Below are 15,812 nucleotides of genomic sequence, written 5' to 3'. Positions count from 1 at the left end.
AGCTGAATTGGATATTTCATGCCAGGTTGCTTTGTTGCCAGGACAGCAGTATTGGGAGTCATTTTTCCTGTTTTAAAAAAAGTCAGATCTTCAAGTGCTCTCTATGACACATTCTGATTGCTGTTACCTGTTTTATAGCATCATTTCTGCATGCTCTGGATCTGACAGCTTCCTTCTAATTCCATAGTAGGGTGTCCTAGATGTCGCTAGTTTAAATAGATGAGAAGTCTTGAATTATTTAGATTGAAGGTCATAATCAAAGTAGAGCTGCAGAGCTGACAAATAGCAATGCCCCTAAGTGCCCTATCTGGTTGACAATATTGATAAGCTGGCATAAACTGGGGAAAATCACTTAGCCTGGCTGAGTCTGAATTTCTCCCTTAGAAGAGAGGTCAGGAAGGGGAGTGTCATGTAGTTTGACCCTCTTCTTGCCTCCTAGAACAGAAAGAAATGCCAAAAAGAGGCAGAATGTGAAGGCCTTAGTTTTACTTGATAGGTTCAATCAATTTAAGTGGCACCATTTCAAAGCACAAATACAGTCTAGCAACCACAATAGTGGTATGATGCAAATACTGTGAGATGTCTTGAATCTACCACACTTTGTTACAGAGGTTCTTAACTTTTTTTGTCATGGACCTTTTTAGTAGTCTGATAAAGCCTATGAATCCCTTCTTAAATGCTAAATTTCAGTTAAAGGTTAGTGAAAATTTTTCCTATACAAGTTCAAGAAGTCCTTGAAATCTATTGAGGGTTCATGGACCCCAAGTTAAGAACACCCTTCCTCTAGAGACAAAAAAGGAATGGTCATCTTTTCCTAAGCCTACCCTCTTCCTCTCTCTGTAAAATGAATTCCTCTACATGGAAACTGTATGGGGCTCTCATTCCACCAGGATCTCTTTCATCAGAATACATGTTCCACAGTAAACTCCAGGCTGTCCTCATAGGTAAGAATCTTAGAGACCATGAAGCCCAGCCCTCTCCCTCATTTCACAGATGAGAAAGCTGAGTCTGAAAAAGATTAAATGACTTGCCCAAGGTCATCCAGCTTGTAAGTATCTGAGGCAGGTTTTTAACTCAGGTCTTCCTGACTCCCAAGTTCAAAGCTCTAACCATTGTACCACCATACCTTAGGCGCATGGCTTTATTGTGAGGACCCTGAGGATCTGAACAAATGACTCCCTGCTGGGATTAAAAAAGAATTCAGTGTTCTGTACTCCTAGAGAAAAGTGTACACAGTTCAATTATTATTCAGATAGCCTTTCTGGGCTAAAATTACCTAGGTATGCTAATTGTCAGGATCATCGATACTCCTGTGGATGGTCTTCCCCAAAGATCCAAATGATTAAAAATATCATTTTTCCAATTTTCTACATTTCCCTGTGAAGGTTTGTTTCCCTGGCTAGAACTGAGCTTTGGTAAGATAGCTAATGACAGTAATTATGATATAACTATGAGAGTGCATAACTATGGCCCTGATACCAAAAGAAATTGAATGAAAAAAATCTGCTTTTTCCTATATTAAATTAGACCAGCAAGGTCTAGGAGCCATACCTCAGCCAAAGCACTGAGAAGCAAGGCCTGGGTTCCTAGATATGTTCTCAGCTACCTGAAGAATTTGAGGCTTTTTTCCCACTACTCTGTGCTGTAGTGAATGTGTAAAAAGGAAACATTCCCCAGGCTCTTTCTCTGAGATGCTGCAAAGATTCAGGAGGAGTCCAAACTGACAAATTAGCCTTTGTTTTCCGCAGTCACTTCATTTGCCGCAAGAGTACCTGAAACCCAGCAAGAGCCTTGACCACAGCAGCGCAAGGGCCTACCAAGGAGTGCTTTGGACATAGATACACCTCACTTTATGCAACAGATCCTCAGGAATGAATCAATCTAACAAGGAGTAGTGAAGCACCTAATATGTACCAGTTCCAGCGGTAGGTGCTAGAGATACAAGGAGGAAAAAAGGAAATGATCCCAGTAACAAAGACTACATTCTACAGGGAAAAAGTTACATCGGTATATGTATCGCTGGCTGTAACTGAGAGGAGGTGAGGCAGAACAGAAAGTAAATTGTCCTCTGAGTAAGACCTGGGTTCAAATCCTACCTCTGACAGAAACTGGCTGTATGACCCTGGGCAAGTCATTAACCTCTCAGCACCTTGGGCAGCTCACTAATTTAAATTACAGAGAAGGTGCTGACCTGAATTGGGAAAGGAGGCTCCTCACCTGGGAGTGCCCTTTACTAATAAAATAATAAGTGTAATCCCTATATCTTGTATTTGTTTGTTGTTTGCCCTTCGTTCTCAAAGAAGATCATGACATCAGGAAGATGGCGCCATGACTTGCAAGTGAATTGGATTTAAGTGAGGCAGGGCTGTGCAAAATCACCCGCCTCACTTTCTCCTCCCAGGCCGTCTGGGTCCAGTGGCCAGATATAGATCAGGACAACTGGAGATGTTCCCCTATATATTTGTTTATTTATATATTGGCCCAAGTCAGGCAGCCTTCGCTGTGTGAATTTAGACCTTACTGGGAGGAGCAGGCCAGGCAAAGTTCTGTCTACCAGGTGATATCCAGAGGGTCTACAAGTACTATGAAAACCCATAAGACTCTGGATCCCCTTGGCCCACTGGGATGCTAATTGACTTTGTTTATATTTGTACAGGAAAACCAGTGTTTCATAGTAGATAGAGAGCTGTCATCAGGGCTAGAAATAACAAGTAGCATTTACGTAGCAATTTATACCTGGGTTCAAATCCTACCTCTGGTACTTACCAACTGTATGTCTGGGGAAATCCTTAACCTCCCAGGTAAGTCACTTAACCTCTCAATGCTCTTTATCATTGTTCGATCCTTTCAGTCATTTTGGGATTTTCTTGGCGAAGATACCAAACTGGTTTGCCATTTCCTTCTCCAGCTCAATGCTCTAGGCAACTCTGTGAGATGATCAATTTCAAAGAAGGTACCCACCTGCATTGGTAGAGGACCACACCTTAGTTCTCTACACCAATGATGTCACAGGTCCAATCTTGTCAATATACATATATAAGTATGTATGTATAGATGTATACACACACACACATATATATACATGCACACTTATGTATATGTGTATATATGCATGTATATGTATGTATATATGTGTGTGTGTGTGTGTATGTATGTGTGTGTGCATACGTTTTCTTCCCAATAGAATGTAGGTAAGCTCCTTGAGGGTAGGGGTTATTTCATTTTCATCTTTGTATACCCAGCATCTAGGATAGAGCTGGGCACAAAGTAGGCATTTAATATTTGTTGATAGCTTGACCCTAGACTGTTGGGAAATTGGAACCCCACAGATGAGCTATTCTGGGACCACTAATCATGGGGAGTGAATGTATTAAAGGAGACAAGCAGCTAGAATGCTGCACCTTTTAACCTAGTTCCTACTGACCTCTCCCTCCCCTCTATATGTAGATGAAAGGAGATGGTACAATACCAATTTCAATTACTCTGAAAGAAAGAATTAGCCCAAGTCAGGCAGCCCTAGCTGTGTGAATTTAGACCTTACTGGGAGGAGCAGGCCAGGCAAAGTTCTGTCTACCAGGTGATATCCAGAAGGTCTTCAAGTCCCATAAAGACCCATAAGACTCTGGATCCCCTTGGCCCATTGGGAAGCTAACTGCCTTTATGAGCATCTCCTTTAAGATAAGAAAGAATCTGGGAACCTAAAGGGCAAGGGGAAAAAAGTGGGTTTAATTAGGAGGTGGAAAGATGGAAGGGAAAATATGGATGTGGATGAAGGAAAAAGGAAAAACCAAATGAAACCAAAAACATAACAGAGAAGCCCCTTAAAAGGTGGGGCTTCCTTCCATCAGAATCCCGCAAAAGCCCCCCACATTCCCAAGTGTTGCTCCTTTAAATCTCCCCCCATTACAGCAACAGAGCACTAGGCCTGCGGTTTTCTTTTCCTCCCTTCTTTTTCCACCTCTGCCTCCCACCCCGCTCCTGTGATGCACCTCCACTGAAGGCCCCAGCCCCAGCCCCATCCCCATCCCACTGCATTCTGTTGCCAGGCTGGGCCATTGTTGCATGATTCCCCCTGCCTTCCAAGCTTCTCCAAATTCTGCTCCCCCGAACCCCACCCCCATCCTTCATCTTCCATCCTCCAGAGCTCAGCTCTCTGGCTGGCACCCGCACAGCAGCATTACTGGCTGTGTGCTATTCTGGGCTGGTTTGCCAAGCACAGATCTGCACTGCAGAGGCAGCACGCGCCTGCTCGCCTCTCTGCCCCCGCTCTGCCTCGCCTTACATAAGCCACGCATTCATGCAGTGAATTCCTGCACCCCATTTTCCCATCTCCTGGGAAGACAAGGAAAACTGAAATGCTGCTCTCTGGTTCACTTCCCCGGGGCTTCTAAACAGCCCCAACCCCTTGTACAACAGCATTCTCCCCATAGACGTATTAGAAAGGAAAGCATCCTTAGTATAAATACCCACCTAGCTAAACTCCTCATTTCTAGAACCAGGAGAATGTTTCCGAGGACTTCGCTATGTGCCTTTGAGCAAAGCACTTAACCTCTCTCTCTTTGTCACAGCTACTTCATCCCAACTGGGAAAATAATTAGGTCAGCTGCAGAAGTCCGGGTAACCCCCTAGAGCATGCAAAACTGTCCTTTGCTGAGATAACAGAAGGAAACAAACAAGTTTGATCAGAAATTTCCAGATTCATTCTCTCTCAATATGGAGCAAATAATTACTAACTTCATCATATCCTAAAAAGCACCTGGGCATTTGGGGAAGAGGAAGAGAGAAGGAGAGGTCATGTCTATGAGAAAGTCTACATTTTTGTTTCTTTCTGAAGAACCTTATTAGTGGCAACTGATTACAGAACTCAGTTCTTGCACTGACTGACTTTATTCCCTAGCAGGAGCAGAAGGAAGCATTTGTGGATCTAAAATGATAATAACTTGCATACTATATACAGGTTTACAAAGTGCTTTACCTACATTTTAATGTGATTCTCACAACAGTGCCGTTTTATGGCTGAATGAGGCCCATAGAGTTTAAGTAATTTCTGCATTTACGATAACATAATTAGAAAGTGGCAGAAATGGGTTTCCAACCCAGATTCTGACTCCAGAACCAACACTCTCCTCTGTACATGCCGCCTCTTGCATTTCAATACATTTTACAGAAAAAGAAACTGAGGTGCAGAGAAGGGAAGGAATTTGTCCAAAGCCTCACATAGCTAGAAGTATCATTGTCAAAATTCATATCCAGGTCCTCTGACCCCAAGTCCAGCCAGTACTCTTTCCACTATCTGTGTCACAGTGCCCCCTTGCAAGGTAAGGAAATTATACCCTCTGAGTTCATCAAGCTTTCACTTGTAACACATACAATTTGATTGGTCACAAGATTCGGCATGGAGATTGGAATTGTCGGGTATTTAAAAAAGTATGTGCATTCATAAACAATAACATTAAAAACTGTCCTTCCTGGCCCCGTGCCAACAGCTATTCTTATGCCATGAAACAGGCCTGTTTTTGTACCCTATCTTTGTACCCTAACAATTTTTTCTAGGATTTCACTAGCCTGTAGAAACCTGGTCCTCCAAAGGCCTTCTCCCACTATCCCAATATCCAAGAACCAGAAATCTCTACCTAATTACTTAGACTGGTCAACACATTCAACCTTGTTTACCTGCCAAACTATGGTTTGCATATGTGTAATTTCTCTCTAAGAACCTTAAAGTTTGTCCTGTTTCCAAAGATCAAACATTTCTGATCTCCAAAATAAGTTATTACTCTACATAACTGAGGAGAATCAGGGAATAGGGCCAATCTACCCTATAACCTTTCTTCTATTATAAACCATTGCCTAGAGCCCCCATTGGCTGTTGTCCTGGTCAGAGATATGAGCTCCCATCGTCACCAAATTTCTATCATTTCAGTCTGAAAATATAGGTGAGGGAGGTGGGAATGAGGAGATTGAATGAGAACAAGTGCAAAAGGTGGGAGACTTTCTCCAGGTTACTTAAGTCCATTTGTCTTGCTTGCTGATGTTTTCTTCCTCACATGTGGATGTCCACAGGATTACAGGTTTTTTTTCCTCCTTATAGAATGTCAAGAATAGGGGTATTACTTTATGAGTTAGACTCTTAGAATCTGACAAACAAAGAGAACTCATAGGAAATCTAATCAGGGCATAATTCTTAAGAGAGGGAGTCAAGAAATCAGAAGCTCTGATGCTTAAGAACATTTAATCTTCAGCAATTTTCTCCTCCTGCCAGCAGAGCTGGCACTGCCCATGGCAAAGGCATTCGTATACAGGGTGGCTCCCCTACTCCCCCACCCTAAAGAGATACCTCTCTAAACTTAGAATAGGAACAACTTTCTGCAAGGCATTTCCTGGGGATTGAATACAGCTCCTGATGTGCTTCTTGGATGCCTCTCAACTTCTCAACTATTCCCAGACAGCCATGGATTCGTAGAAAGTGCCTCCACCATTCCCAGGCCTGGCCCTATCCCCAGTTGATTTTTTCTCTAATCTTCAAATTCAGTGACTCCATTTTAGTGGGTTTTTATGGTGTTTATTCTCCACCTTGAATGGAATTTCTTTCTGAATTTTGATGGCCCAGCTGAAATCAAATTTCAATTGCACTTTGGCTGAATTGCCGATGCCCTCGAATGGTGGCTTGGCCACTTTCCCAACCCTCAAGTTTGATGTCAGTCAGTCTCTTAGGAAACAACCAGGGATAGACCAATGATAGTTAGCAATGGAAATACAGAAGGAGCTACTTCAACAGGCAGGAAGAGTATTCTTCAGTCAGTTCAGTTAATGATAAGTGGTTGGTGAGTTGAATGCATGTGCCCTGGGAGGAAAGAGAAAGTTTTGTGACCCTCAAAAAGGGTAGATGCATTTGACATAATATGATCCCAGAGTCTTTGATGAGGATTCTTCTCAAAAGCACCAGTGTCAGCACACAAGGTACTGAAGGGATCAACATGGAATTAATCTTGTGATTTGGTCAATGTCCATCATTATTGTCTTGAACATATGAAAAACCTAATTTTAATCCATCCACCCTAGATGGCCCATGGGAGATATTACTTAATCGAAAAAAAAGAGTCAGGAAATAAGGTTATTCTCAAGAATGTTGGACTTGGCATCTTGAAAACTAAGACTTGAAAAAAGTGATATAATTTTTGCATGGACCAGATGAAAAAGTGGGAGCTAGACTATAGCACAATTGTGTGGATTTAAAAATCATTGAATGTCCTGACCCAAAGAGTGATCATTATTGGAATACAACTTGGAAAGAGTTCCCCAGCAGGGGGTCCCAGGGATTTGTGCTAACTCTATGCACATCAACATTTTCATCAATGATTTGGATGAAGGCATAGATGACATTTATCAAATACACAGATGACAAAAAAAGCTGGTAGGGATAGCTAATGTATTGAAAGACAAAATTAGCATCCAAAAAGACCTCTGCAGGCTAAAATGCTGAGCCAAATCTAATGAGGTGAAAATTAATAGAAATAAAAGCAAGTCCTATATTGAGGTTCAAAACTGAATTTCACAAGTATAAATGGATGAGAATGAGTAGGGGAACAAATGTGGTTTGCAAACTCAAAGAGTGAGATGGCTGCCAAAATAACATAATGAAATCCCAAGCTATATTAAGAGAGTCCTTATGTCCAAAAAAGAAAGGGGGGGGGGAAGCAATGGTGCCATTGTATACTATCCTGGCCAAATCAGGACTAGAGCATTGTGTTCAATTCTGGGTGCAACATGTTTGTGAAGACATTGATAAGTGGAGTGTCTCCAGATGAGGATGACCAGGACAGTAAGGAGACTCAAGGCCATTCCATTGGGAAGATCAGTTGAAAGAGCTAGAAATATTCTGCCTGGAGAAGACATAGGCATTGTCTCACTCTCCCAATGGAATAACAATGAAGAGTTTAGTATTTTGCTCTCTGGGGTTGGGACTCTGATTAAAGTCATGCTCCCTTGCTTTGAGTGTCTACTGAATACCTAGCCTTTAACTGTTTAAGAGCTCGAATTTCTACGTGCTTTAAGACTTGGTTTTCAGGGGCAGTTAGGTGGTGTTGCGGATAGCACACCGGCCCTGGATTCAGGAAGACCTGAGTTCAAATCTGGCCTCAGACACATAACACTTACTAGCTGTGTGACCCTGAGCAAGTCACTCAACCCCATTGCCTAGCCAAAAAAAAAAAAAAGACTTCATTTTGATTGTGCAAGTGTTATTATACTCATTTTACAGATGAGTAAACTGAGGATCAGAGGATAAGTGGCTTCTGTAGGGTCACATGGCTAGAAAGCATTGGAACCAGGACTTGTGATTATATGGGCAGTGCCATTTCTATTACCACATGCTACATCTCCAGACATCAGTTTTGAAAAGGTTTTTTTTTCCTGATTCAAGCACAGTATGTGTATGTGTTTGTGTGTGTGTGTGTGTATGTTTGTGTTGTGTTGTGTTTTGTCTGTGTCTGTGCATCTGTGTATGTGTAATGGCAGGTATGTGGGTATGTCTGCTAAGGGGTGGTAGATGTATGGGGAAAGAATGGGACAGAAATGGGGATGAGAGCAGATGTGGAGACTGAGCATAAGATGAAGTGAAGCAAAGCCTGGTGGAAGGATAACTTGCCACATGGTTATGTAGATATAGATATGGACATATGCACACACACACACACATATACATACACACATACACACACACATATATATATACACATACACACACATACACATATATATATACATACACACACATACATATATATATATGTACATATACATACACACACACATATAGCCTACTTGGAATTAGAACTTTGGGTTTCCAGCCTTTAATCAAGCCAATTAATCATTTTTTGCTCAAGCTCACCCATCCATAAAACTGGTATCAATCACAACCCTTGCTTATCTGGCCAGGGAATTTGTGAGATTTAATTAGCTTAATTCTCAGTTTCTGAGCCCTTAGAAATCCTTATATGAGATGTGCTGGATGCATTCAATGTCATAATCAACCTGCCTTGTACACCAGCCTGGGTTCATTGATGTATATCATATCATTAAGAGCTTTTCTGATTGTTCCAAATTAATTTATTGTGCTCGGATGATGGTAGTTGCATTTATTACAAGTTCAAATGCTTGTGTGAACTCAGTCCAGGCTTGTTATCTCACTTGCCTTCTTTCTTCTTATTCTTGATAGTAATTAATACCAAATGAGTGTGCAGCACCTGACCTGCCTCTCCTTTCTTCTAATCAAGCACTAAAGGTCACAGTGACCAACCCTCCCTTCAGCACCCTCATCAAACCTATCAGCACTAGAAAGAAAAATCAAGAAAATTAAAAGACTTTCTTTATACCCTAGGGGTGTCTGCTGTAAGACCCCTCTCTCTGGTCCTAGGTTTCCTTATCCATAAATTGAGTGAGTTGAACTACTTTCATTTTATTTTGATTCAATTCGACACATTTTTATTAAACACTTGCTATGTATACGACACTAGGACTATAAAGGCAAAAATGAAATAGCCCCTGTCTTCAATAGGCATTCATTCTACTGGGGTGGGGGACATCATGCATATGTTAATAAATCCAAAGTATATTTAAAATGTAAGAAAGGCAGACAGAGACAGAAAGGAGAGAGAGAGAGAGAGAGAGGGAGAGAGAGAGAGAGAGAGAGAGAGAGAGATAATTAAGAGAGTTAACAACTAAAGAGATTAGAAAAGGCCTCATGTAGAAGGTGTCTCATGCTAGGGATAATTCAAAGTTGGGTTTGAGGAAGGAGTGCATTCTGGGCATGAGAGACAGCCTGGGTAAAGACATAGAAGTGGGAGACAGAACATTTACTACAAGACATTACTTAGCAAACCAGTTTGGCTAAAAAAAAAGAGAAGGTGGGATAATCTCCAAGGACCCTTCCAGCCCTAACTCTATGGCTTCATGAGCCTTTTATCATGCCATATATGATATATTATTATAATAAGGTCTTTGAAGCACTATTAATTCAAAGTGCTCCCTCACCACAATGCAATATTAAACAGACTTAGCATTTTAAACTCCAAAACTTACCGAAGTAAGGGTCCACTGACATGTAAGAAATGAGAGAGTTTTCTAGAAGGAACTGACTAGACCTTTCTCCAAGATAGCAGCCAGTCTGCCATCACTGGCAAGAAGAAAGCTACTGTTACAGAAGCTTAGTTTTTCATCAGTGGGAAGAGACTTGGTCAATGGTTAGAATACGCAGAAAAAGGAAGGATCTGCTTAAAAGGCCATGTACAGTACGACAACAAACCTTCTCAGAATCACACCTATAAGAATAGAGAGAGAGAGTTCCTCCCAGGGCAAAAGGGAAGCACTGATGCCTCATACAAGGGAACAGCCCTAAATTATAATAACCAGTATAGGAGGTACTCATAACTAAAGTATTCATCAAAGACTGGATAGCTACCTTTGCTAGTGCTTCTTCCCATCAGCCTCTGCAACAAGTTAATATGTCAACTCCCATTAGATAGATAAATGCCTGCCTTAATATACAGGTTGGATTTGGAGGAGGTGGGAAGTAGGTGAGACAGGAAGGAAGACTCAGGCATCTGAATACAGAGCTAGCATTTAACCATGGGAAATCTTTCCGAACGTCTGCTTCTCTTGCTGCAAATTGAAACGTTTCTCTTGTTGGGAGTGAATAATCCATTCATAAGAGATTTCAGGGGCCTATAGTGTTTCATACTGGGGAGTGGGGCCACTGTCTTCAGAAGGCCAGCACTCTGTTTACATTTTACTTTACTTTTGAATTTCACATCCTCGCACTGACACTGAGTTTTAGCACAAGAACATCCCAGTTATTGGTGCTAAGCTGTAAGCTGCTCTTTTTTAGGCTTTCTGTCACGGGCCGCATAAAGAAAACCAGGGAGGAGACTGATCAGTTCAACTTCTCTTCTGGTTGACGCAGTGCTTCCTGGTTTCCTAGAGACCTCTCCTTAGAGGAAATGTTGTATTTTGTTCTCTCACAAAGTGGTAGCCGGGGGGTACCGCAGGGGGTGTCTGCAAACCCCATAGTTCTATTCCCACAGTCTCAAGCTCTCCTCACACATACATCAGCATGAAAACAGCTAAGGACAAATTCAGAATCCAGATTTTGTACCTGCCTTCATCTTTCTTATGAGTGCAGGCTGAGTACCCCCAACATAATAATAATAATAATAATAATAATAAGCCCCTAAGGAGATAGCAAATATGATTTCTTTTATTTCTTTTTTTAATCTGCTCGTGACATCTACGGGCAGCCACATAGTACAGTAAATAGAGTGCCAGGCCTGAAATCAGGAAGACCTGAGTTCACATTTGACTTTAGACACTTATTAGCTGGGTGACCATGACAAGTCACTTAATTCCGTTTGCCTCAATTTCCTCATCTGTAAAATGAACTGGAGAAGGAAATGGCAAACCACTCCAGTATCTTTGCCAAGAAAACCTCAAATGGTGTGACAGAGTCAGACATGACTGAAATGACTCAACAACAACAACATGTAGTGAGATTCTTAGCACATATTATCTACTAGTAGTAGATACTGAGTGGCTACTGTCATGTTCGAAGCATTGCACTAGGTACCGTGTCATATACAAAGATGTATAAGACATTATATGAAATACATGAAAGAAGGTTAGAAAGTTAAGATGGAACCAGACAATGGATTGTCTCAAATGCCAAGTTAAGGAGTTTGGACTTCATCTTGTAGGCAGCTAAGGGGCACAGTGGATAGACTACTGGTGTTGGAGTTGGGAAGAGCTGAATTCAAATTCAGCCTCAGATACTTTCTAGCCTGAGCCAAACCCTAAGCAAGTGCTAGATGTTGCCAGGAACACAAAGATGAAATAAGGCCCAATCCCTACTCATAAGAATCTTACAGTCTAGTAGGGAATTCAGCAAATATTTCAATTCAACAATAAAGTCCTGGGCTTTGAGTCAGGAAGAACTGAGTTCAATTCCAAACTTAAGATACTCACTAGCTGTGTGATGGCGGGCAAATCACTTAGCCTCTGACTGACTTAATTTCCTCAACTGTAAAATGGAGATAATATTAGCACCCACCTCCCAGGGTTGTTATGAGAATAAAATGAGATAATATTTGAAAAGTGCTTTGTAAAGCCCAAAGCACTTTATGAATGCTAGTTATAGTGATGATGATATTGATGTCATACTTATGTACAAAGGACATGAAGAGCATTCTTTTTCCTTCAGTAATATGTCATTTGTTGTTGTCATTATTCAGTTGTCTCAGTCACTTCCTACATTTTGTGGCCATCTGGAGTTTTCTCAACAAAGATACCGAAGTGGTTTGCCATTTCCTTCTCTAATTCATTTTACAAATGAGGAAACTGAGGCAAACAGGGTTAAATGAGTTGGCCAAGGTCACACAGCTAGTAAGTGTCCGAGGCCAGATTTGAACTCAGGTCTTCCTTACTCCAAGCCTAGCACTCTGTGCACTATGGTCCCAATGCCTAGATAATAGACACCATCAAAGCCACATATGTCTGGTGAAACTTATGGAACACTGTTCAGAATATTATTTTTAAGTGTATAAAATAAAAAAACATGGATTACAAAGGAAACAATTGTATTGAAATACAGTAATCGAGATGTTTTTAAATAAGTTATGAATCTCTGTTCTACTATATTGGTTTGATCTTCTATGGAGAATTCATGGGAAAGACATAGTTTGACAGATTACCATAGCTTCCCTCAATGTAGGGTAGGTTGGCCCAGTCCCCATCTCACTCCCTTCTGTGCCAGAGATTACCTGTCCCTGAAAGGAGACAAAGTTGCCCCCTGAACCTATGTGATCCATACTTCCCTCGGTATAGCTTCCTCCCTCATCCCCTCCCAACGTGGGACAGACTCAGACACCTCTTCCGGCAGGAATTAGCTTTCCCTAAAAGAACACAAAACTGCCCTTGGACCCTGATTGGCCCCAGTCCCTAGTAGAGCTTCCTGATCACTAAAAGACATAAAAAGTCCCAACCACATGTATTCTAGGCCTCTCAGATTTGGTGAGTGCCTAAGACCACAGGAATCACCATGCCCTTTACCATATCCTGCTCTGCTGATCAGACGTGTCTCCACGTAGAAACAAGAGAGGCCGTGTCCAGAGAAGCAAAGAGTCACAAAGACACAGGATTGGGGCAAAGTAAACCTCCTTTTGTACAATTCAATGGCTTCCTAATGTCTCATTTCTTTCCCATCGTCAAACCTTAAACAAGAAAGTGCTGGTGTTAGTGCCCTCTCCAAGACATGAGCAGGAATTACACAGAGAAGGCTGGGATGCTTTGGGACCTTTGCCAGAAGCATGCAGGCCCATATAAAAAGGAATTCAAGGATCTATCTAAGTATATTGAGCAATAAATAATAGTACCAGGTATCTACATAGCATGCATCTTTCCTGATTCTTACAGGGACATCACTTAAGTCTATAGAGAAAGAAAAATTCTGCTAGGATTCTCATAGGGTGAGGTGAGAAAACAGAAGCCCCCATTATGTAAGGGACACAGGATACACCTGTCATCACCACCACCACTCTCCCTACCCCCACACATACACACATTTCTGAAGGCCCCTGAACATATCTGTGAATCCACTATGATAGGCCTTTTTAAATTTTGTTTTGATTCAATTTAATTTTTTTTTAGGTTCATATTGTCTCTCTCAGACTACCCCATTTCCCCCACCCTAATTGAGAAAGCAAGAAAAATAAAACTTATTACAAACATATATAGTTAAACTTCTGTGATGCTCTGCAGGGGTAGGAAACCTGTGGTCTTGAGGCCACATGTGGCCTTCTACATCCTTGGCTTTGGCCTTTTGACTGAGTCCAAGTTTTACAGAACAGATCCTTTTATTAAGGGGATTTATTCTGTCAAATTTGGATTCAGTCAAATGGCTGCACTTGAGGACCTAGAGGGCCACTTTGGGCCTTGAGGCCACAGGTTCCCCACCCCTGTCTTAGAGAAACAAAGAAAAATATCAACAATGTCAACAAGTATTTGTTAAACGCTACCTATATACCAGGCACTGTGCTAAACACTGGAAATGCAAAGAAAGACAAAAAAAATTATAATAATAATAATTCCTGTCCTCAAGGATCTCACAGTGTAGTAAAGGAGACAACATATAGAAACACTGTTGTTTCTTAGATGTACTGTTTATTAGATGTACAAACAGGGCGCATATAAGAAAAATCAGAATGGCAGTGCTTAGGTCTGGAAATCACAGAAAACCTCTCTTAAAGGACTTCACATCCCCTCCTCCAACAAAGTACTATAAGACCAGATGATTTGTCTAATGCAGAGCAAGGCGGGGCCTGGTTGCTTGTCCCTACCCAGACCACCTCAGGACACTCTCCTGATGCCAGACTGAAGCCTGTGCAAACTTTACTCAGACCAATTTCGGTCCCCAAATTGGACTGTAAATTTTGGAACAGCAGCAAGCTCTCCTTGTCAGGTTGTTAACTTCCCATTTTCCCCTTTGCAAAACTACCTGAAAGATCTTTCTCAGGGCCCGGTAATTTGACAGTTCTGTTCTCGAAGTGAGCAGGAGAGAGAACATCTTAAGGCAGGCCAAATTAAAAAGGATGAGAAGGCAGCAAAGGTCACTGAAGCACCTATGTGGGTGGGGGTACCCATGTAGACAAATATAGATCTCTCTAGGTGGGCAGAAATAGACATGTTAATGTTTCAAGGAATGGGTGACTTTGTGGTGTGGATAATTGTAAGAGGTAGCACTGATATAGCACCTATGATGTGCCAGGCACTGTGCTAAGCGTTTTACAAATATTATCTCATGTGAAGTCTTTCAATCATGGTGGTGCTTAGCTGTGATTGGGCTTCAGTGATGTAGAGCTCTCTGAAGAACCCAAGGGTATGTCCCTTGCCACAATAAGGCACGAAAAATTGGGTGTGTTTAGATACAGAAGGAGGGAGAAAGAGACACAGGCAGAGACAGAAACAAAGACAGAAGTAAACAAGCAGAAAGCAATAGAAAGAGACTGACCAAGAGAGACAGAAACAGACAGAGGCACAGAGAGATACAGAAAGAGACAGAGATAGAATGAAACCTCAAGACAGAGCCAGAGAAAACGAGACACAGGGAAAGAGATAGAGAAAGAAAAGAGAGCCAGAAAGAGAGTGAGGGCAATAGAGTGAAGGGTGTGAATACGGGGGAAGGAGAGGGAGAGAGAAACAGAGACAGCAAAGACAGAGAGAGAGGGACAGGGAGAGAGAGAGGGATAGGGCAAGAGAGAGAGGGAGTGAGGGAAGGAGAAAAAGAGAGGAGGAGAAAAGAAAGAGAGACAGTAAGAGAGACACAGAGACGGAGAGAGAGAGAGAAGGAAAGATAAAGCAAATGAGAGAAAAAACAGAGAAGAGGAGAGAAGAGAAGGAAAGGGAAGGGAAGGGAAGAATGTAGTGACTGGGTCAGTGAGGTATGAAGTTAACTTGCCCATGGTTCCAAAGCTAGTGTTAAAAGCAACACTAGAACTCACTCCATCTTGAGCATGGACAGAGGAAAGGATGCTGAACTTAGAAGCACAGGAACTGAGTTCATAGCCTGGCTCTGCTACTTGTTACTTGTGTGACTTTGGACAGGTCACTTAAACTCTCTGGGCTTCAGTTTCCTCAATTGTAGGATTGGGAATTGAACTAAGGACCATTATGGTCTCTTCTGGTTATGGACCTGTGACCCTGTGATATCACACTGACTCTCATCCATCCATCCATCCATCCATCCATCCATCCATCCATCCATCCAT

This window comes from Vombatus ursinus, unplaced genomic scaffold, assembly GCF_900497805.2.
Source record: "Vombatus ursinus unplaced genomic scaffold, bare-nosed wombat genome assembly UNPS02014789.1, whole genome shotgun sequence".
In the NCBI taxonomy this organism is placed as follows: Eukaryota; Metazoa; Chordata; class Mammalia; order Diprotodontia; family Vombatidae; genus Vombatus; species Vombatus ursinus.
Note: the sequence above shows the minus strand (reverse complement) of the source record.